Raw genomic sequence first — 23,577 nt, 5'->3', positions numbered from 1 at the left:
AAATATGATCTATTCTGGAGAATATGTGTGTGCACTTGAGAAGAATGTTTATTTAGCTCTTGGTAGAATGTTCTGTATATGTTTGTTAGATTCATTGGTCTAAGGTATGTTTCAAATCTTGTGTTTCCTTACTGATTTTCAATCTATATATGATCTTTTCTCTATTGAAAGTGAGGTATTGAAGTCCCCTACTCTTATTCTATCGTTGTCTACTTCTCCTTTTATATGTTAGTATTTGCTTAATATATTTAGTTGCCCCAATGTTGGGTGCATATACATTTACAATTATTATATCCTTTTGAAGAATCGATCACTTTATAGTGATGTAATGAACTTTGTCTCTTGTTACAATCTTTGTTTTAAAATCTGTTTTGTCTGATTCAAGTACAGCTACCTCTGTGCCCTCTCGTGACTTTCTCAAGCAGGTTATGTCACTGTCATCCCTTCACTATAAGCCTACGTATGTCCTTAAAGGTGAAGTGAGTTATTTGTTGGTAGCATATACCTTAATCTTGTTTTTTAATCCATTTTGCCCTTTGATTAAAGAATTTAATCAATTTATATATAAGGTAATTATTGATAAGTAAGGATTTACTAGTGCTATTTTATTGGTTTTTGGATGTTTTTAGGTCCCTTGTTCCTGTATTCCTTTTTTGCTGTCATTCTTTGTGAATTGATGATTTCCTAGGTGGTATGATTTGACCCCCCTCTTTTTTCTCTTTTGTGGATATACTGTAGGTTTTCGCCTTGTGGTTATTATGAGGCTTACATAAAACATTTTATAGCAGTCTATTTTAAGCTAATATTTTCAATCCTGTACAAAAACTCTATCTTTTTATTTCTCCTCCTATATTTTTATGTTTTTCATGTCATAATTTTCTTCCTTGTATAGCATAACCATAACAAATTATTGTAGTTATAGTTATTTTTAATACTTTAGTCATTTAAACCTTTATACTAGATTTAAGTGATCAACACACTACCATATATCAGTAATAGAATATTCTGAATTTGACTATATGTTTAACTTTATCAGCATGTTATATATTTTTGTATTATTAGTGAGCACTATTTCATTTCATTTCAAAGAATTCCTTTCAGAATTTCTTGTAAGTCAGGTCTAGTGGTGATGGAATTCCTCAGTTTTTGTTTCTTTGAGAAAGTCTTTCTCTTTTCTCCATTCCTGAAGGACAACTTTGCTTGGTTGTCTCTCTGGTTTGCAATGTTTTCCTTTCAGCACTTTGAATATATCAATCTAGTCTCCTGGCCTGTAAGAGTTCTGCTGAGAAATTAACTTAAAGCCTTATGATGGCTCCCTTATAAGTGAAACTATTTTTTTCTCTTGTTGCTTTTTAATTTTTTTTTAATTTTTTAAATTTTTATTAACATATAATGTATTATTTGCCCCAGGGGTACAGGTCTGTGAATCATCAGACTCACACATTTCGTAGCACTAACCATAGTACATACCCTCCCCAATGTCCATAACCCAGCCCCCCTCTCCCTACCCCCACACTCCCCAGCAACCCTCAGTCCTACCCTCCACAACCCCCTGCCCGCCTCTTAAATTCCTCATATCAAAGAGATCATATGATAATTATCTTTCTCTGATTGACTTATTTCGCTCAGCATAATACACTCTAGTCCATCCACGCCATTGCAAATGGAAAGATTTCATTTCTTTTGATGGCTGCTATATATATATATATATATATATCACATTTTCTTTATCAATTCATCTGTTGATGGACATCTAAGTTCTTTCCATAATTTGGTTATTGTGGACATTGCTGCTATAAACATTCAGGTGCATTTGTCCCTTTGGATCACTACATTTGTTTCTTTAGGGTAAATAACCAATAGTGTGATTGCTGGGTCATAGGGTAGCTCTGTTTTCAACTTTTTGAGGAAATTCCATGTTGTTTTCCAGAGTGGCTTCACCAGCTTGCATTCCCACCAAGAGTTTGGAGGGTTCCCCTGTTCTGCATGCTCGCCAACATCTGTCATTTCCTAACTTGTTAATTTTAGCCATTCTGACTGGTGTGATGTGGTATTTCATCATGGTTTTGCTTTGTATTTCCATGATGCTGAGTGATGTACAGCACTTTTCCTCTTGCTGCTTTTAAAATTCTTAGTCTTTGCTTTTAGATAGTGTAATTAATGTGCTTGGACAAAAGTGTTTTGGGTGGAAATTTTGAGATGATTCACTAGCTTCAAGAATTTGGATTTCCAAATTTCTTCCTAGATTGGGAAATTTCTTGTCATTATTACTTTAAATAAGCTTTCTATTCCTTTCCCCCTCTTTTTCTGGGACTCCAAGAATGTGAAGATTGTTTCTTTTAATTGTCTTCCATAATTCATGTGGGCTTTCTTTTACTCTTTTTCATTCTTTTTCTTTTTTTTGCTCCTCTGACTAGATGATTTCAAATAACTTGTCTTCTAGTTCACTATTTAGAGAACTGTAAAATAGACAACTAAATGAAATTAGGGAAAGAATGCATAAACAAAATGAGAAATTCAACAAAGAAATAGAAACCATTAAAAAAACGAATCTCAGAGCTGAAGAAAACATTGAACTAAAGAATTCAATAGAGAGGTTCCATGAAAGACTCAACCACACAGAAAAAAAAAAAGAGTGATGAGTCATTCTGAATATTTTGTCAAATAATCCATAAATCTTCATTTCTTTAGGGTCAGTCATTGGATTTTTTATTAGTTTCCTTTGATGGAGTTATATTTTCTTGATTATTCATGATGGCTGTGGCCTTGTGGTGGTGTCTATGTGTTTGAGGGAGTAGGCACCATTTCCAGTCTTTACTGACTGGATTTGGCAGGCAAAACTCTACCGTTCAGGCCATTAAGAGATTATGGATAGGCCCTCTTGCAGTGCTGTGTGCAGGTTTGCTACTAGAGTGTTTGGGAAAGAAGGTCTGATTCCTGGATCAGCAGGTAGGTAGGCTTATTTTGGTGTATATGGAGACCATCCTGATACATGGGTCTGTGGGTCAAGCCTGAAGCCTGGATTCATTGTGCTGGGCCTGGTCCTTGAGTCTGTGGTGAAGGGACTGAGCCCTGAATCAGCATAGGCAGACTTAGATCCTGTGTCCACAGCTGCCCACCATGTGTTGTTAACCACTGAGGTGTGCCCAACATCTGAGCCCATGGAGGTTGGTCTAATATAGGGATGATCCTGGAGCCTGGCTTCATGGGAATGGTTGTGGCAGCTAGGACTGAGGAGTAATGGCCTGGTGATAAGATTATCCTGGAGCCTTATGTCACAGGAGCCTACCAATACTGGGATATGTTGGGGAGTCTGATCCATGGGAATTCATTAGGCGCCTGATGCCATAGGAGTTGGCCAATACATACCAGTGTGAGCTGAGGTCTCTCCTCCCAAAGGTGTCTCCCTCTGTGCTGGGCCACTTGTGCATGGAAAAGGGGTGATAGAAATAATATGACTCTATCTCTCCTACCTTCCTCAGTGGATATTTTCTTATTTCTTTGCTTTACACAGGTTCTGTAGTCCCTCATCTGGAATCCTTGGCTCTTGTGAAGGTATTATCATACATGGATAGTTGTTCAAATTGGTGTTTATTTATCAGGCAAGTACTAGAAACTTTGTTGCTGCCATTTTGCTGATGCCACTCCTCTTTACTCCACTGGTTAACATACCCCCAATGATTAGTTTATTCCTGTGCTATGACCACATGCATTCAATCAGTATTCTTTTTAAAATGACTTGATAATCAAATGATTGATTTGAAAATTTGGTGAGCCTTCCCTCTTGGGAACTTGATGTTTACAAATATGTTATTTATTCTTGGATTGTTTTTTCTTTTTTATATATATAGAATTGATTTGTCAAAATCCACAAAAATTCCTGTTGGGGATTTTTACTTGAATTTTATTGAATTATAAATTGGTTGAGGGGAGGATTAACTTTATATTGTTGTTGAATTTACCTATCTTTGAAAATGGTTTATGTATTTATTCAGGTCTTATGTTTTTAACAGTATTCTCAAAAACTGAATGCAAAGTGAATACCAAGAAACATTTTTCTTTCTTTTTTATGCCCTCTGTCTAAGTTGTCATGATTCAGAACTGGCTCACAGAGTAAGACATAGCAGGAATCTAAGGGGAAAAATCTACAAAGTTATAATAAGTTTGCTCATTCTTATCATTAGTAAATAGATGAATTCTGCACTATAATTATATATTGACAATAGTCACTACACATGTGTCTACATCAACATTGTAAAAGTCGACACTGAAATTATTCTATGAGGGAGTCAATAATATAGAAAAGCAAATGGGCTTGAAGGCCTGGTGCTAAACTGAACTATTGACAGTAGACAATACCGGTTAGATGGCTAACCTATCTTCCTTCCCACCCATCCCTTCTTCCTCCTTACTTCTTCTCCTTTCTCTTACCCTACCTATCTAATCTCCTTATGTTCTCTCTCAGTTTATTTCAGGATACAAGTTTTTCCATCTTCTGTAATAACAAGTGCTCAGAGAAAATGGCTAGGTAAAAATAAGGTGTTCCATTTGATTTCTCTATATATAGGACAACACATTTTTTGGAGGTTTATTCTTAGGAGATTTGTAAATTTTGTTTCTTTAGTGAATGGTATAATTTTATTTTCAAATTATATTTTCTAAAATGTTATTGCTGACATAAGAATGTTTTAAGTTCTGTTTGTTTTTGTATCTAGCAAATTTGCTGTCTTTGTATTAAGAATTAGCAGTTTGTTCATGTTTCATAGTCTTTTATGCAAATATCATAGTCTGAAAATAATGACAAAATTCTTCCTTTTCTTTGGCTTTATATCTTTTTTGTTTTATTGCACAGGCTGGCATTAATTAGTACTAGTAATATTGTTCTTGATTTTTACTTGGGTGGCAATGGTTCTAAAATGTTGTTTTTTAGAATTCTTATGAAAGCTAAAGGAATAAATCTCTTTTATTAGAATAAAGAAGTTCTTATTTATCCCCTTTTGAGTTTTTATTTCTTGCTAATAAGAGTTTTGGTTAGAATTCTGTGTTGAATCTTATAAAATAAGTTTTCTTCATCTTTTTAAATGATCATACATTTTTCTCCTTTTATCTATGAATTTAGCAAATTTATTGATAGCTTTTAAAATAATTTCTATCAAGGTTATGAGGCATTAAAAATAAATATAGTATCACTGTGTTTATGATCAGTATATCATTGCACTATTTGTTTAGGAATTTTGTGTCTGTGTTTCTAAGTAAAATATGTCTATGCATTTTTTAAAAGATTTATTTATTTATTTATTTGAGAGAGAGAAAGAATGAGAGAGAGAGCACAGGCTGAGTGAGGGGCAGAGAGGGAAGCAGACATCCCACTGAGCAGGGAACCCAGTGTAGGGCTCAGCTGGAACTCTGGGATCATGATATGAGCAGAAGGCAGTGGCTTAACTGACTAAGCCCCCCAGTCCCAGGTGACACTATGCATTTTTTTTCTAGTACAATATTTGCCTTGCCTTGAAATCAAGGAATTAAAACATCATAAAATGAGTTCAAGTAGATTCCATTTCTTTCCTATTCTTTGACAGAGTTCCAAATACAAGAATTATCTGTTTTTTGAAAATTTGGCAAAACCATCTTGTCTGGGACTTTTTTTTTAAGATTTATTTATTTGAAAGAGAGAGACAGACAGAGAGAACATGAGTGGAGAGAGGAGTAGAAGGAGAGGAAGAAGCAGACTCCCTGCTGAGCAGGGAGCCTAATGAGGGGCTCGATCCCAGGAGCCTGGGATCATGACCTGAGCAGAAGTGACCTGAGCTGAAGTCTACAATTAACCAGCTGAGCCACCCAGGCACTCCTGGGGTTTTTTAAGTGAGAGGGTTTTTCTGACTCACTTTTCATTTTATTTTATAATTATCGACAATATTTGGGTTTTATTCCTTCTTGAGTCAGTTTTGATAATTCACATATTTTTCAAAAAATTGGTATTTGTTTTTAATGTATTCTTTTAGTTTAGTGCCTTTTATGATGCTAGAAATTTTTATTGTATTGATAAGTAAGTTCCTTTTTTATTCCTACATTAGTGTTTTTCCTTTTTTCCATTAAAATTTTTTCAACAAAATAAAAAAAGATATTTTTTAATGTTTAATTTTAATTTTATTAATTTCTTCTACTTTTGGTGTTTTTTTTTCTTTTTTTATCCTTTCAGCTTTTTGAGGTATAACTGACAAGTAAAACTGTAAGATAATTAATGTGTACATTGTGATATTTGATACACAAATTTGTTGTGTAAGATTTCTTTCCATCTAGTTAATTAACACATATATCACCTTATTATATATATAATTTTTGCAAGAATATTTAAGTTCTACTCTCAGCAAATTTCATTTATACAATTTCAATTATATAGTGCAGTATTATCAACTATAGTCGCGATGTTCTACATTAGGTCTTCAGAGTTTATTCATTTTATAGATAAAAGTGTATATCCTTTTACCAAACTTTCCATATCTTCCCCACTCCTCAACTCCTGGCAACTACTTTTCTGTTCTCTTTCTATGAGTTTGATTTTTCTTTTTAAGATTCCGGATATAAGTGATACCACACAGTATTTGTCTTTCTCAGTCTTATTTCACTTAGTATAATGTCCTCAAGGTCCATTCATGTCATAACAAACAACAGAATTTCCCTGTCTCATGACTGAATAATATTCTACTGTGTGTGTATGTGTGTGTACACACATACAATATCTTCTTTATCCGTTGCTTTGTTGTAATGCTACAGTGAACATGAAAGTACAGGCAGTTCTTTGATACCTATTTTCATTCCTTTGGAGTTATTCTTAGACGGGCTTACTAGATTATACCATAGTTTTATTTTTAATTTTTTCAGAAAACTTTATACTGTTTTCCATAGTGGCTCAACCAACAACACACAGGATTCCCTTTTCTCCACATCATTGCCAACATTTGCTCTCTCTTGTATTTTTTCATAGTAGCCTTTCTAGCCAGTGTGAAATGACATCTCGTGATTTTGGTTTGCATTTCCCTGATGAGTTATGTTAAACACCTTTTCATGAACCTCCCACTCATTTAGATGTCGTTCTCGGGAAAAAAAAAAAAAGTCTATTCTGTTTCTCTGTCCATTTATAAATCAAGCTTTATTTTTTCATTTTTGAGTTGTATGTTTTCTTTATATACTTTGGATATTAACCCCTTATTATATATATGATTTGCAAATATTTTCTACTGTTTGGTAGGTTATCTTTTTATTTTGTTGAATGTTCCCTCTGGCATAGAGAAGCTTTTAAGTTTTATATACTCTCACTTGTTTATTTTTGCTTTTCTTGCCTTGGTTTTGGTGTCAAATCCAAAAAGTTCATTGCAAAGACCAATGTCAGAAACCAATGTTTTCCTTTAGGAGTTTTATGGCTTGGGGTCTAAAATTTAATTCCTTCGTCCATTTGAATGGATTTTTGTAAATAGTTGTAAGTATTAGTCCAGGTTCATTCTTTTGCACGTGTGTTTATCCAATTTTCCCAACACCATTTATTAAAAAAACTGTCCTTTCCCCCCATTGTATATTCTTGGCTCCTTTGTTTAAATTGACCAAATATACATGGGTTTACTTTGGAGCTCCCTGTTCTGTTCCACTGATACGTGTTTCTCTTTTTATGCCAATATCATACTGTTTTGATTGCTATACAGTTTTGTAATATAGTTTGAAATCAGGAAATATGATGCCTCTAAGTTTGTTCTTCTTTCCTAAAATTGATTTGGCTCTTCAGGGTCTTTTGTGATTCCATATTAAATGTTTATTCAATTTACTTTATTTATTATATTGTGTTAAGGGACATGTATAGATATTTTCCTGTCACCTCATTAAAAAAAACAAAAACAAAAAAACTTGTTTTTGTTTTTTTTTCTCTTTTTGAAGGGTTTTTTTTTTTTTTTTGAGCTTAACCAAGTTTTGTTTTACCCTATAGGTTCAGAAGGTGTATGTTGCATTTCTATTGTATTAGTAGTAGATTTTTTGTAGCTTAATATTTAATTTAAATTAATGTTAAGCAATACTTCTGTCCTGACAAATTATCTTTATATGTAATCACCGACCTTGCTTCTTTGTTATTTTTTCTGATGCTTGAGATCTACTCATTTTAAAACACACTAGGCAATTTCTCCTCCTTCAGTTCCTTCTCCTTCTCTTCTTGTTTCCTTTTCTTTTTGTTCTTTTTCTTCTTTATAGTCAACATTTTGGATTTAACATTGTGTTTTGTTAGTTTAATTTCATATATAATATATATAATATGTATATAATATATATATTATATATGTTTTGCTTCTAACTCCTTTTTAAGTTTTATTTTCACTAAAGTATGTCTCTTCAGCAAATCTTTCACTGAGGTTAGTGAGCTTCTTGAATATATAGAAATATAAGATTTCAATTCATCTTCACTCATAACTGATAATTTGACTAATTGTATCATATGGGTTTACAGTAATTTTCTTTCAGTTTACTGATGACATTGTTTTGTTGTCTTCTGGAATATAGTATTGCTAATGAGAAGTTAACATTAAAATGACTTCTGGTAGATTAGTTCTGCTTCTCTGGTTGTTTTTATTATTTTTTTTTTAATCTCTGTCAGTTTAGTATGATAAGTCCTGTGTGTGTGTGCGTGTGTGTGTATGTCTATCTTAAAGTTGTCTACTTCTAGCACTCAGCACTTTTGATCTGAGGATTTAAGTCTGTTTTCTTCTCAAATGTTGTTAATTACTATTTCTTAAAAATATTACTTGATACTTGTTCTCTGAATTCTCTAAATTCCTATTTTACTTGACCTTCTTATTCTATGCAAGCATGGTTCTTTTCTTTCATATTTTTCTTCATTTCTGTGTACTCTTCTGAGAGAGTTCCTCAGTTCTATCTTCTAGTTTGTTCTTTTAAAATGTGATTAGTATAATACCTGTTACTGAAATAACCATATACTTACATAACTATAAAATATAAATGTATTAATTATCTATTGTTTCAACTTCAGTAATAGTTTTTCATTTCTAAGATTTCAGCTTTGTTATTTATATCTACCTCTTCTTTTTCCAAAATATCTTTAAAATATATATGTCCTAATGGATAGTCTTTCTTTTATTTCCCACTAGGGAAGCCAAGACTTATCAAAACTCCAGCCTTTGGTTCCTCTTTGGTGTTATGCTATCTCGACTCTATGCTATATGCTGTATCATCTGCTCTTTGTTTGAAAGTGAAAATTCTCTATGAGAATGAAAATTCTCTCTTTAACCCTTCCAATTAGGCTTTTGTTCCCATCTACTCTATCAGGGGTTACTGATGGCTTCTGTTTTATAAAATTCAGTGATCAATTCCCAGTCCAAAATTTTATTTCTCAGCAGTTCTTGATGTAGTCATTCATTCATTTCATCCTTTCTATCTTGAAATACTCTGAGTTCTACGACATATCCACCCTGCTTTCGTTTTCTTCCTACTTACTTTATATACCAGATATTTATATGCCTGTATTTTGGCATATACTTTGCCAGATAATGTCTCTTTTTCCCAACTCTAAAATTGATGTTCTTGAGCTCAATCCTTAGATCACCTTTGGTGATCTAATTTAGTTCAGTGGTTTTAAGTGTTAACTATGTGCTAATCACTGTCAAATTTATGCTTTACCTGGCCTCTCCTGGTAGCTTCAGATTCAAATATTCAATTGTTTTTTGATACACAGTATATGCTTGGATGGGAACAGTAGGTTGAGGGAGAGTTTTCCTATTATCCTCAAATTAACAACTAGCGTCAAAAATTTGAGGAAAAGAGTTTATAATCTCCCATGTCCCTCCTGACCCAGCTGAAGTGAGACAAGCCCTGATGAAGAGATTGGTATAGTTGCGAAGTCTGTGCTACCAGGCACAATGGGAAAAAAAAATCAAGGAATCAATCCCATTTGCAGTTACATCAAAACAAAGAGATCTAGAAATAAATTTAACTAAAGAAGTAAAAGATCTATACTCTGAACATTATAAAACACTTATAAAAGAAATTGAAGAGGTTGCAAAGAATTTGGAAAGCATCCCATGCTCATGGATCGGAAGAACAAACATTGTTAAAAATGTCTATACTACCCGAGTGAATCTATATATTTAATGCAGTCCTATCAAAATGCCACCAGAATTTTTCACAGAGTTAGAGCAAACAATCCTTAAATTTGTATGGAACTGAAAAAGACCCTGAATAGCCAAAACAATTCTGAAATAGAAAACAAAACTGGAGACATAATCATTCTGGACTTTAAACTTTATTACAAAGCAAGACAGTATGTTACCCTACAGTCACATAGGTCAATGGAATAGAACACAGAACCCAGTAATGACCCACAACTAAATGGTTAACTAATCTTTGTCAAAGCCAGGAAGAATATCCACTGGGGGCGGGGGAAGTCTCTTCAACAAATGGTGTTGAGAAAGCCAGACATGTAGAAGAATGAAACTGGACCACTTTTGACACTATACACAAAAATAAGTTCAAAATTGATGAAATACCTGTGAGACAAGAAATAATTGAAGTCATAGAGAAGAACACAGGTAGAAACCTCTTTGACCTCAGCCATAGCAAATTCTTCCCAGACATGTCACCACAGGCAAAGGAAACAAAACCAAAAATGAACTATTGGGGCTTAATCAGGGTAAAAAGCTTCTGTGCAGCAAAGGAAACCATCAACAAAACTAAAAGTCAGCCTACAGAATGGAAGAAAATACTTGAAAATGGCATATCTGAGTAGAGGGTTAGTATCCAAAATCTGAAAAGAACTTATAAAACTCAACACCTAAAAACCAAACAATCCAGTTAATAAATGGACATAAGATATGAATGACACTCCCCCACACCCCCCGAAAAAATCCAGATGGCTAATAGACATGTGAAAAGATGCTCAGCATCACTCATTTTCAGGGAAATACAAATCAAAACCACAATGAGGTACCATCTCGTACCTGTCAGGATGGCTATAGTTAACAATACAAGAAATAACAGGTATTGGTGAGGATGTGGAAAAGGGGAAACTTCTTGCATTATTGGTGGGGATGCAACCTGGCACAGCCATTTTGAAAAACAGTATGGAGTTTCCTCAAAATGTTAAAACAGAACTATCATATGATCTAACAATTTCACTGCTAGATATTTATTCAAAGGATATAAAAATACAGATTTGAAGGGATACGTGCACTCTGATGTTATAGCAGCATTATCAACAAAGCCAAACCATGGAGAAAGCGCAAATGTCCATCAACTGATGAGTGGTTAAAAAAATACATGAGACACACACACATACTGGAATATTACTCAGCCATCAAAAAGAATTAAATCTTGCCATTTGCAAGAACATGGATTGAGCTAGAATGTATTATGCTAAGTGAACTAAGACAAATACCATATGATCTTGTGTATATATGGAATTTAAGAAAGAAAATAGATGAACATATGGGAAGGGGGTAAAGAAAAAAAGGAGAAAGGTAAACAAGCCATAAGAGACAAGACATGACAGAGAACAAACTGAAAGTTGATGGAGGGAATTGGTTGGGGTGGGTAGATGGGTGATGGGTATTAAGGAGGGCATTTGTTATGATGAGCATTGGGTGTTATAAGTGATGAATCACCTGGATTCTACTCCAGAAATCAATATTGCACTATATGTTAAGTTTGTAAAATCCAAATTTTAAAAAACGTGTGATATATAAATATGTAGATTTATATATGTATTTATAACATATATTACATATATTATATACCACATATATATTATATATGTATGTATCTGAGACTCTTAATGATAGGGAACAAACTTAGGGCTGCTAGAGGGGAGGTGAGTTGGGGGATGAGGTAAATGGGTGATGGACATTAAGGATGGCACTTATTACATTAAGTAATGAGCACTGTTGTATGCAAGGGATGAATCACTAAATTCTACCCCTGAAACAAATATTATACTATCTATTAACTAACTCAAATTAATATAAAATCTTGAAAGAAAAAAAAAAAAGCAAAACAGACATAGCAATCCAAACTTGAGATTTTGTGTTGGTATCTTACTCAACTTTACACCTATTTGGTGATGGTAGTAACAGACTATGAGGTATACTGTGGAGAGGGAGTTGAGGGGCTCTGGAATAGGCCATACTAGAGTCAATACTCTCACATCAGAGATTATACAGTAGAGTCCTCAGAACTGGGTAAGTTCTTGCAGATTCCTTCAAAAAATTCAACACATATTCTACAAGACATTTGAGTGCCTAACCTAAATAACATTGAAAGGTATCCAGTCTCATATCCTCAGACGAAAGACTGCAACTAACAGAGGAGGGAAATTGCACACCTAATTAAGTGAAACCCATCTTTCCAGCTTCAGCCCAGTGGGAACTATAATCAAAGGAGGTGGATGGAAAGGTGAAGGAGACTGTACTTCTTCCCTGTTCTGAGTCAGTGCGCCTAAGATTGATTGCTAAAATGGAGTATTTCAAGAGGAGTGGCCTGAGGGGTTTTAATAGTTTAAAATGACTAAAAATTATAGGTTCTATCCCAAATGTTAATGGGTAGGGAAGAGATATGTGTTAGAGACCATGCCCATGGCCTACTGAGTGCATACTTTTTAATAAACTAGTCATAAATGTTCAAGACATCTTGAATCTAACATGCACAAAACTGAGCTCAAGATTGCCTCCTCTAAATCTGTCCTTCTTCCCTTCTTACCTAGATCAGTAAGTAGTCCCATTCTCCCAGTTGCTTTGGCCCCAAACCCAAGAATTACTTTTAGTTCTTTTCCATTTAAACTCACATTCAGTGTAATGGCAGACTCTGTTAGCTGTACCCTAAAAATACATGGAATGTGGAGACTTCTCCCCACCTTCACCCTGATCACTATGCTTCTTGACACACTCAACATGTAACTGGTGGTTCTTTAATTCCAGTCCTACCAACTGGTCCTCCTGCTTCTTCTCTTGAGCTCCTTGACCTTGTCACTCTCTGGCAGTTAATTCTCCATACAGTAGTCAGAGAGATGATATAAAAGTATAAATCAGACATTATGACTCCCTGTTCAAACCCACTAGTGAGCCCTCATTATGGCTGGAATAAAAATCTACCACTTTTTACCAAGGACTGAAGGTCTCACATATGTGACCTGTTTCTCTGACCTCATCTTCTACCATTCTCCATCTTTCTTTTCATCTATCTACATTAGAATATGCATCCCTACAGCAGAACCTACATCCTTGTTCTTTTGCCTGAAACACTCTTTCTTCCCTCTATGTACCATCTTTCTCCAGTCTTTTCTGTTACTCTGCTTATAATTCTTCATGGTATTTACCTGAAAGTAATTATATGTTAATTTGTTATTATTTGCCTGTTTTTATTTCAAACTGTTAACTTCCTGAGTGCAGTGGCTTTTTCCCTACTATTATATTCTCAATGTCTAGAATAGGCACCCAGTATATTTTTGTTAAATGCATTCGTATCTCTGAAGATTTAAAGTTTATTATTTTATTTCTTTCAGATTGCTACAGCTGTATTTGGGTTGAAATTGGGTTGAAATTCTTCAATTTGTTGGGGCTTGTGAAATTTCATTTTGGTGCTGGGTTTCTTCATGCATTTCATATATTTTTGGTGTCTCTTATTCCTTGAGAATGAGCTTTGTGGTCATATTTTATCCTGTGGATATTCCGCTGCAGTTCCCTTCTTGTGGGGAGTTTTTGTGGTTTTTATTGCCTTAGCTAACAGGGTGCCACATCACCAAACCAGATCTCAAGTGTTTTGGCTTGGGATCCTGTATAGCATGGTTGGCACACTTCCAGCAGGGCTTTGAGCCCTGAGCAGATTAGGTCTGGTCCTGTGCAGGTGACTTTGTTTTCATGGCTAGGAAGATATGTAGGGTATTTTCTGATCCCAGCTTTGCTCTGGAGTCTCAATTCCAATTCTTACCATTCTGGGTTCTGAAATCATTCTACCCTCCAGCCCCTCTTTATTTATGCTTAAGCTTAGCTGTGTAATAATAATAATAATAATAATAATAAACAAAGCAAGCAAAACCAAGCCAGCCAGAAAAAAGGTGGTGTATTCTCTAGTGCCTTTGGCATGTTTCTATCTCTTCCCAATCTCTTGAGTCTTAGATTTTAAAATCTCTTCTTCCACCCTTTCTGGTACCTCCACTGAAAAAGACACTAAATTCTTCATTTTACGTTCTGGATTATAATTTCCACCTGCAAAACCAATAGTGCCTTTTGCTAAACTCAGTTGTTCCCAATTATAGGGCTTATTCCCAAACATGGACATTTGTGGTTTCCAACCTCATCCTTGGGTCTGCTCCATTGACCCTTTTGACTCAGTATTTCATCTGGCAGTGAGACTACCTAGCTGGTTAGTCTCCTTGTTCAGGATTCAGAAAGAACATGTAGAATGTCTATGTTAACTGTTCCAATTCTCCCTTCTAGGATACTAATCCTTGTGTCTTAACATTATTGCAATTGTTCAAAAGTTAGTATTATAAAATACAATCAGAATGTGTTTAGATGGAAATAGAGGGTTATATAAGCAAGTTTGCAATCTGTTAGACAGATCCATGGTTTAAAAATTAGGAAATTTTATCTAAAACCTGGATTAAGTGAGATGTTTTGACAACTCTACTTCTGTATTCTTGTATGGAGAAATTGGCTAGACCTGAGCAGCAGCTACCCTCTTTAGACTATACATGATCTTTTTACTGTTTCTAGGTGATGTACTTCACCTACTCATTTGTATTATCTTCCTGGGCTCCACTAGCATCTGAATTTTTAAAGTCTTAACCAGAACTTTGGGTTTTAATAGGAATGTAATTTAATTTCAATCTGAGGAACCCCAAAGGATATTGGTATTGCATAAAAATCTTTTGTAACATAGATATGAGGACCAGATTTGAATAATGGAAAATTTGAACATAGTGTGTAATGTGGTTTCATGAATTCTGTGTTAAAGATCACCATTGTCAGTATTTGATCTGGTTTAAATCATGAATCACTGTTGCTGTTTCCTGGGAAATTTTGTTAGGAATGGAAGTAATGGGAACTCTTGTAGTTATGGATCAAAAAGATCGTCTGGAAGTCTAATCTCGAAGACTTGGGTAATGTGAAAGCAAACAAATATGAGAAACACGAATCTCAATCTTTTGTACACTTTAGGAATAGAATATATCTTCTTGGGGAAAATCTCACATTTGACAGGCTGAGAAGTAAAGAACTTACTTGAGGTTCTCTGTGAAATCACTAAAAAATAAGCAAAAAGAAAGCCATGTAATTTTTCTTAAATAGAGTAACACAGTATTATCTAACATTTTCCCCTGGTGTCTCTGAGGGGAGTACCCAGACTAAGAAGAAAGCATACTTTGAGGGAACACTCAAAATTCTTTCTCCAATTAAACATTACTTTGGACTTCCTGTTTTCTTTCAAAAATTTTGGCAACCTCTATTATTTATATTTTTCAGGGTTTTTTTGTTGTTGTTTTTGTTGACATATGCTACTTTACTTCTTTTCTTTTCATCAGCGTATTCTTAAATTATCTGTAACGTAGGGGAAGCTGTGTAGTAAGAAAGCAAGAGAGCAATGAGAAACTCAAATAACTTTAAGAGACTTTAAGACCTGAGAACCATAGTAGAGAAACAGAATACTTACTTATGGGAGGCGGGGGCACACCTTAAAAAAAAAAAAAATAGATATCAGTGAGTAACTATTTGAAAGAACAAGTTTCCTTCTAGGGAAGCATATTTGTGTGAGGAAGAAGTTTGGTAGTCACATGGCTCTTGGTTCCAACTATGGTTCAGTGAACTGTGCTCCTGGGCAAGTATGTGGCCTTGGTTTCTTAGCCCTTAAAAGAGTTAATTTACTCCAAGGATTAAATGGGATATAATGTAGTTAAAGCACCTGTATAGTTCTTATCACTGAAGAGATGCAAATTTAACAAATGTATGAAATTAAATGGAAGTTTACTTCACTGAATGAGCAGAAGTCAAAGTAATGTGAGAGCTGAGTCTCTGGCTGCTGCACAGGAGTTAGAAATGAGTAGGGCAGAAAGAGTTCTTTAGGCCATGTAGAGGACAACAACAACAGACAATAGTAAAATACAAACAAACAAAAAAAAACACAAAAACCAAAACAGACTAAACTTACCTCTGGGCATTGAAGGTGGTGGACCAGCTGAAAGACAAAGAAGTATTTTTGTAAGCCTTTTCTCTTCCACTCTTTCTCCCCTCTCTCAGTTTAGAGTTCTTTCTCATTAAGTCATTATAACAATAGGGAAAATGTTCCCTTTGGTCTTTATTTACTTTCAGTGTAAATGAGGAAGATTTGAACTTTCAAAAAACATTAATAAGCATGGAATTTGTCCATGGAAAGGCTAGTGGTTAAGGAAATATGTAACCATGTGCAGAAATCCCAGCATAGCCAGGGAAAGAAGCTATAGGATTTCATGGTGGAAGAAACATGGAAGGACTTACTGAGGGCAAGTGGAACTGATCTGACTGAAAAACAGAACAGAGAAAATTGTTACCTCCATTTCCTTTCTTCCCCATTCAATTTGTTTTGTCCCTTGTAACATGCTACTTTTAACCACTGGGAAGCCTTCGTTTCTGATCTTCATTATTTATGTAAATCATGCAATTTGACTTCTTCCATAAAATTATTAAAAAACTAGGAGAATTATCGGTAGTTTGAATACAGGATGTCTAAGAAATAGGAGCTTCAAGCCTCTAAAATCCCAAATGGTCGGGGAAATTGTCCTCAGATGTCTTGGAATTCAAATGTGGAAAAACAAATTGGGTAGGTAGGGCAGGAAGTCCAAATGAAAACCCATTTCAGAAACTTCTGATCGCCTCCTTTTTCTTCCATCATTTTTTCCTTTTCTGTAGGCAGTCTCTTGGTGGTCTGTGTAACTAAGCAAAACCTTTCTCCCTTATTTATGTAAATCTGTACTGTTAGAACTTTTTTGAATCATGAATCACCCCGAGGGACTTTGATAATGAAATAGCAAGGGGCCGCAGAGTACCTCAAGCCCTTTAGACAACAACATTGTCAGAAAAGACTCTTGGTCCCCACTAAAAGCCAGTTGAGTCCCTGGCAGAGAATTAACATCAGACTTACTATTCTTGTGACGAGTTGATCCTACTAAAAAATAAGCAGAGACATTTCTTATTGCCCCCTGCTCATTTACTCTCCTATTCATTTTTTCTATTGGTAAATTTTCTAGTGATATAACTTCTTGGAAAGTTTTTCTGATCAGAAGTATTTGAACTTTGCAGAAAACTTACAGTCAGCTGGTGGAATTCAGGTTAATGGAGAAGCAAGCGCTAAGAAATTAAGTTTCAAGTTCGTGTACTAGAACTCGAATTTCAATAGACATTGCTGGATTTTGATTAAGTGAACAGCAAAGAAACAAACAATTTACTAATTGCTCATATAGATTACCCAGCTGGAAAATAGAAATATCTCCTGCATTTGTTTTCCCTGTTCATTTTTCTTCTTCTGTATGGAAAGTCCCTCCCAATCTTTAGAACCATGGGGAAACTTTTTTCTCTGCTCTTTAATTTTTATGTGACTCTGTGAACATTTTAGAAACTTATTAATAACCTAGGGGAATTCTGGGTAATGGGAAAATAAGGGTCAAGGAAATAGGAGCCTTAAGCTATGGCTATCTCAATATGGATGGATAAATTTTTGTTTAAGTAGATCTGTTAGACAGTGCTGGAGATAATTGAGTTCCATCATGAAGGGAGACAGTGAAACTTTCAAGAGGATCCTGTAGCTGAAAAACAAAAAGAGAAGTCAGTGTAGAAAGACTGGTGAAAAGAGGAGTTAATTTTCCTTCTCGTTTTCTGAGAGGGAGTATCAGAAATGTTCATGGAGGGACCATCTAACCCTTATAGATGTTGTGTACTATGCTGGAGAACCCAGCTGCCATCATGCCTTGGGGGATTCTGCCTCCTTAGTCTGAGAGGCTTCAGGAAAGAGAGTTATCTCTTCCCTTTCTGCAGTGAGTGGTAACTGCTTCAAATCCTACAGGAGATTGGTAATTTAAACTGTGCTGCTTTTACTATCTTTCTGCCACTCTGTGCAAGCTTTCATTCATTCATAGAAATGTCCTTCCCCACTTTGACAGAAAGTTTCCTCTGATATGTTTATGTAATATAGTATATCTATGTTAAGTTTTTCGGGTTATTAAGTGGGGTTTGTATTCCTCTTCATTCATTCATTCCTTGGTGGGGGATGCAGGCAGATAGTGGAATAAGCAAGAGGCAGAGAAACATGAATATCTATACCCACAAGACAGAAGCAAAGGATTGCAGACTCTGCAGGAAGCCAAAGGCAACTACTGTATAAGAACAAGTGTGGAACTTACTAGTCATTTCTGAAGTTTCACCTGGTAGAAAAATGGAAGGGAAAGAAAAGGGAGAAATCAGTGTGTGTAGAACGAAGAGAACTCAGTTCTTCCGTGATGGGGTTGAAAGGGTAACCACAGGGAGGGTGCAGGGAGCTCTAAAACCTTCCTGTTAGATCAGTGTATCATCTGGTCTTAAGCTCCTACCCCCATGATTCACATCCTCAGGTCTTTTTCTGGTCTGGGGCAGGAGCATGGCTGTCCTCCTTCCTTTCCATCCTTTTTCAGGGCGCTTAAACTCCATGGCACTAGAGATTAACCAAATCATCCTCTTATTTATGACTTTATTTTGAAAGTATATTTATTATTTATTTTTATTATGTTCAGTTAGCCAGCCTGTAGTACATCATAAGTTTCTTGATGTAGTGTTCATGACTTCATCCCTAAGCCCCAGCTTGACTTCTGATACAAGAGCTGAGCTAGTTGAAGGAATGTTTGAGTATATCTGACTTGCCTTCTGATAATGTCCTCTTGTTTGGCTTAAACTTTGGAATTCTGTTTCATAATTTTCAGACTCAGAATTTACAATGACTTGAGTTTGGTTTATTTTGACACCCTAGAATTTGACATTGGTTTTGCCCTACCTAGACACAATATTAGCTTACCCTTCACTCTCTTTCATTTATAGTTTGTAGTTGTCTGATGTATCCGGCAGTTCCTATAATTGCAGCCCACCTACCATCATATCCTGTTCCCTGAAGGGGGGTGTGTGTGTGTGTTCGTGTTTGGGACAAGGGGCAGGATAGGACATGAAGAAAGAGAAGGTATTGGGAGAAAAGATTGGGGAATTCTGTGCAGACTAGAACCTTAGTATTATTCTTTGATGCACTTTTCCCAGGAAACTTGGAAGAAAACTTATAAGACCTCAGTCTATTTAAATTTGATTGTTTTTCCCTTCTTTTATATTTGTCTTAACATTTTCTTTCCTTTTTTTAAAATTTTCTTTATATTGTCTCTGTTGTCTTTGAAGAGGCCCTTTATGAACAACAAATTATTTCAGAAGTAAAAAGATACCATTATTATTTCTCTGTTACTTTAGAAAATTCTGTATTATTATAGAAGCCATTATGACCATTCCTGGGGACATTTTCTTACTTATTTTTTCTTAAGAAATAACTTTAGGGAATTCTCAGCAAATGAAACTGAGATTCATGAAAACATGTCTAAAACCACTGTCCTTATGGTAATAGATACATTTGGGACAGGGACAAACCCTCTATACACTGTAGAAGATCAAAGAAAACACCAGAGGAAAAAGATAGATGAGACTTACCACTGGGCCCAGTATATTGCACTAAAAATAGAAACAAACAAATTATTTTGGTTGTTGAACATGATAAACTCACATACCACTGTTTTACAAAGGAGAACAGTTAAATACCTCGCCAGAATTACTAAATCCCAGTCACCAGGATTAAATATTTTTACTGGACTGTATCCGCACCATAAGAATCAGATCTTCCCCTACGAGACTTGTAACCCTGTTTTAGTTAGAGGGAGAAACATTTCATACTTGCCTTTAACTATTACAGGTGTTTGAAGTGTAATCTTTATTATATTCCTTTCCCTTCATTCTTCCCATCTTTTTTCTCTCATGTCACTATTTTTCACTCTCTTGGCCTTCCTTCTTTTGTCTTCTTTCTCATTTCTATGTCTTCCCCCAGATTCTCTCTATTGCATCTTTGCTTTGGAACATTCTTCTAATGTATACTGACAAACTACCATAATTATTTTTTTAAGATTTTATTTATTTACTTAACAGAGATCACAAGTAGGTAGAGAGGTAGGCAGAGAGAGAGAGAGAGGAGGAAACAGGCTTCCTGCTGAGCAGAGAGCCTGATGTGGGACTTGATGCCAGGACCCTGGAATCATGACCTGAGCTGAAGGCAGAGGCTTTAACCCACTGAGGCTCCCAGGCGCCCCTACTATAATTACTATTAGAAAAATGTTATGCTATCTATTATGAATTTGAGTAATATATATGAGTTGATGTATATATAGGAAACTTACCAATAGGTCCTGGAGTTTGCACTAAAAAGAAATCAAGATTGGGATATTAGTATGACTGTTTGTATGAAGAATAAATTTTTCATTAATTTTATTCTAAGGTGGGGCTTTGGGAGGTAGAGAAGAAGTGATAATAGTAGTAACATTAGGGAGAACTAATCCAAGTATGATAAATACATAGCAAAAGAGATATTTAGCATATATTACAACTCAACCTGAGACGAGGATCTCTCTAGAATCACTGTCAACCTAGGAAAGGCTAGAGACATTAAAGATATAAACTTTGTATTTTTCTTTGTATTTTCTTTCCTGTCAGTAACAAAAGATGGTGCTCTTTTAAAGGACTACCCTGTACTAAAATATTTCTATTTGCTATTTCTGTTTGCTAATGATATGCTCTAGGGTAGGCATGAAGGTAGGATGTAGGATATAGTCTTCTCAGTTTCCAGTTTACTGACTACTGCTTTGATTGGCTTGTATCTCTGGGGAAAAGTCAACAAAACCTTCAGTTTTTAATGAGAATTTGGCCTTCAGTTGATTTTCTAGTTCTGACTAAACCTGCTATCTTACTTGACAACATTCCTTTAATTTACGAAAGATCCTTGGGGCACCTGGGTAGTTCAGTCAGTTAAGCATCTGACTCTTGATTTCAGTTCTGGTCATGACATCTGGATCATGAAACCGAGCCCCACATTGTGCTCCATGCTCAGAACACAGACTTGTTAAGACTCTCTCTCTCCCTCTCCTCTCCCTCAATTACTCTCTCTCTAAAATAAATAAATAAACAATAAACAATAAAAATTTTTAAAATGTAAGGAAGAATGATTCTTGTTGATAAATTGCATGTGAACTGGGAGAACTATAAATACACTTTAGAAAGACATATCTTTGGGCTTCCCTAAAGGTAGTGACCATATATTTGATCATGTTCCTTATAGGATCCCTGCAGGTTATGTTGTGGAGTTCTTACAGAATATTTTGGTTCTTGGGCCTCTAATTCCAAGCAACTCCTATGGGAGGTAATGGGTGCCTGGGTGGCAATGCAGACACTTGCATAGACCACATCAAGGACTATTGTCACAGACAAGAGGTGGTCTATGCTGCCCTAGTGGCAAGCTCTGTTTCCTTCCTTAAGTCCCACTGGCGAAAGCTGGGATCATCTTGTGAGTCTCTAGGATTAATTGAGTCTAAAAAGACCACCCCGCCTTTCAGTGGGCATTACATTATCTTCTTCTCCATAGCTCCTTGCTTCATGGCACTCATCATGGGAAATATCCCAGTTCTAACCCATAAGTCCCCAAACCTTTAACTCTGAACTTTTTTTTCCATGTAAAAAAGCTAGAAGGTACATTACCAGTTGTGGATATTGTAGGCCATGAGTTGTAGACAAGCCAGAAATTTAGGTATTTTGCAAAAGTAATTTAATATTTGCTTGACTGTATCTATTTTTTAAAAATGCCCTTGATCCTGGATTAGAATTCTTAGGACATTTACCCTTTGGTATAAGCCACTAAAAATTTAGACAGATAATCATTTCAAATATTATTTTGTTTTCTTTGTTTTCCTGTATGTTCTTACTCATTCCTTTTTTAACTTGTGACTCTTTTGTAGACTTCTTTAACTTCTCTTTCTCAGCTTTATTTATATTCATTTATTCTTTTTTCTTCTCCTGCCCCAACTCAATCTCCTGCCTTAAACTTCCTTCCTACTTTGTTCCTTTTAAATTTCTCTCGATTTTTCTCTTTTTAACATATACCTTTATTCTGTTATTCCTTGTATTGCATTTTCTCTCAATTTCTATCCCCATAGGCATTTTTGTCCACTATTTTTAATATTATAAGTGCATTGTATTTCTAACTAAAAACCTTTTGAACACTCAAAATGGTAGTGGAAAGAACTCAAGAGTTAGCACAACTTCAGTTCTAACTTCATTAATCATCTTCCTTTCCTTATTTTTTTGAGGAATGACTTCTGAATCTCAATTTTTTCATCTCTCAAGATGGGTATAATACCCACTTTACATACCACCATTGAAATACTGTGTAGAGCCAACAAAATAATGCATGGGAGAATTAGAAAAATGGTAATCCATTACAGGAATCATATAGGGAGTGTTCACTTCAGCAGCATATATACTAAAATTGGAACAATACAGAGAAGATTAGCATGGCCCATGTGCAAGGATGATATGCAGATTCATGAAGGAATCACACCAAGAGTGACTAGGTACAGATACAGGACTTACACTCATTCTGTCAGGCAAATTTTTTTTAGGTTTCTAATTGTACAAATTCCTAACTTTTGTTAGGAATCCTATAACCTAGTGTGTGAAGCAATAACTATTTGTTCTTAGTTTGTAAATATGTAATTATGGACAACTATATCTTGGAACCTAACCATTATTTATAATGTTTCCATGGAATAATGCAATAGGACAAGTGCTAAAAGTTGGCAAAAATAAAACCTAACTATAGTGGACAGAACTTTTCATAGAAATTAGATAGTAAGGAAAAAATAATCTAATAATCTAATCTAAGAACATAATCTAATAAAAATCATTTTCAGGGAGAGCAAGAAGTTTAGGTGTTATGTTCCAAATCTTTATTACATGTTGGTTCTAGAAAGCTAGATAATAGAACTTAGAAAAGACCTCTCCTAGTGGGGGTTATTTTTTCACTTCATATTTCAGCTTCATAGTTATTATCTTTTTTTAATTTTTAATTTTTTATAAACACATATTTTTATCCCCAGGGGTACAGGTCTGTGAATTGCCAGGTTTACATACTTCACAGCACATTGGGGAGGGTATGTACTTTGGTGAGTTAGTATCTTTTTATTGCAGAACCTGGGTGAATCTAACATCTAAGAATTCTGAGTGGGATAATGAGGCAGTGGAAAAACTTGATCCTGGAATTCATAGGCATGAATCATTTGAAATAAAAATCAACTGAGCATTAGATGACTTACCAATGGTTTTTTGAGAGAGCTCTAGAAAAACAAACAAAAGGAAAGAGAAAAGAAATCAGTAGCTGCTCTCTGGCTCTGGAGCCCATAGTTCTCATTTGCATGCTTTCCTGGTAAGAATCTGTGCCACTAAACTTGGGCTCAGCCACAATGGG

General features: G+C 35.2%; 1 non-coding gene across 1 annotated transcript; it reads left to right on the top strand.

The window, feature by feature from the left end:
- Positions 1–22,569: 22,569 nt before the first annotated feature.
- LOC122897756 lies at positions 22,570–22,676 on the top strand. The gene has a single exon (XR_006382608.1). It is a non-coding gene; the product is annotated as a U6 spliceosomal RNA (small nuclear RNA).
- Positions 22,677–23,577: the final 901 nt, after the last annotated feature.

Source organism: Neovison vison, chromosome 1, assembly GCF_020171115.1.
Source record: "Neovison vison isolate M4711 chromosome 1, ASM_NN_V1, whole genome shotgun sequence".
In the NCBI taxonomy this organism is placed as follows: Eukaryota; Metazoa; Chordata; class Mammalia; order Carnivora; family Mustelidae; genus Neogale; species Neogale vison.
Note: the sequence above shows the minus strand (reverse complement) of the source record. Positions and strands in the feature narration are given on the sequence as shown.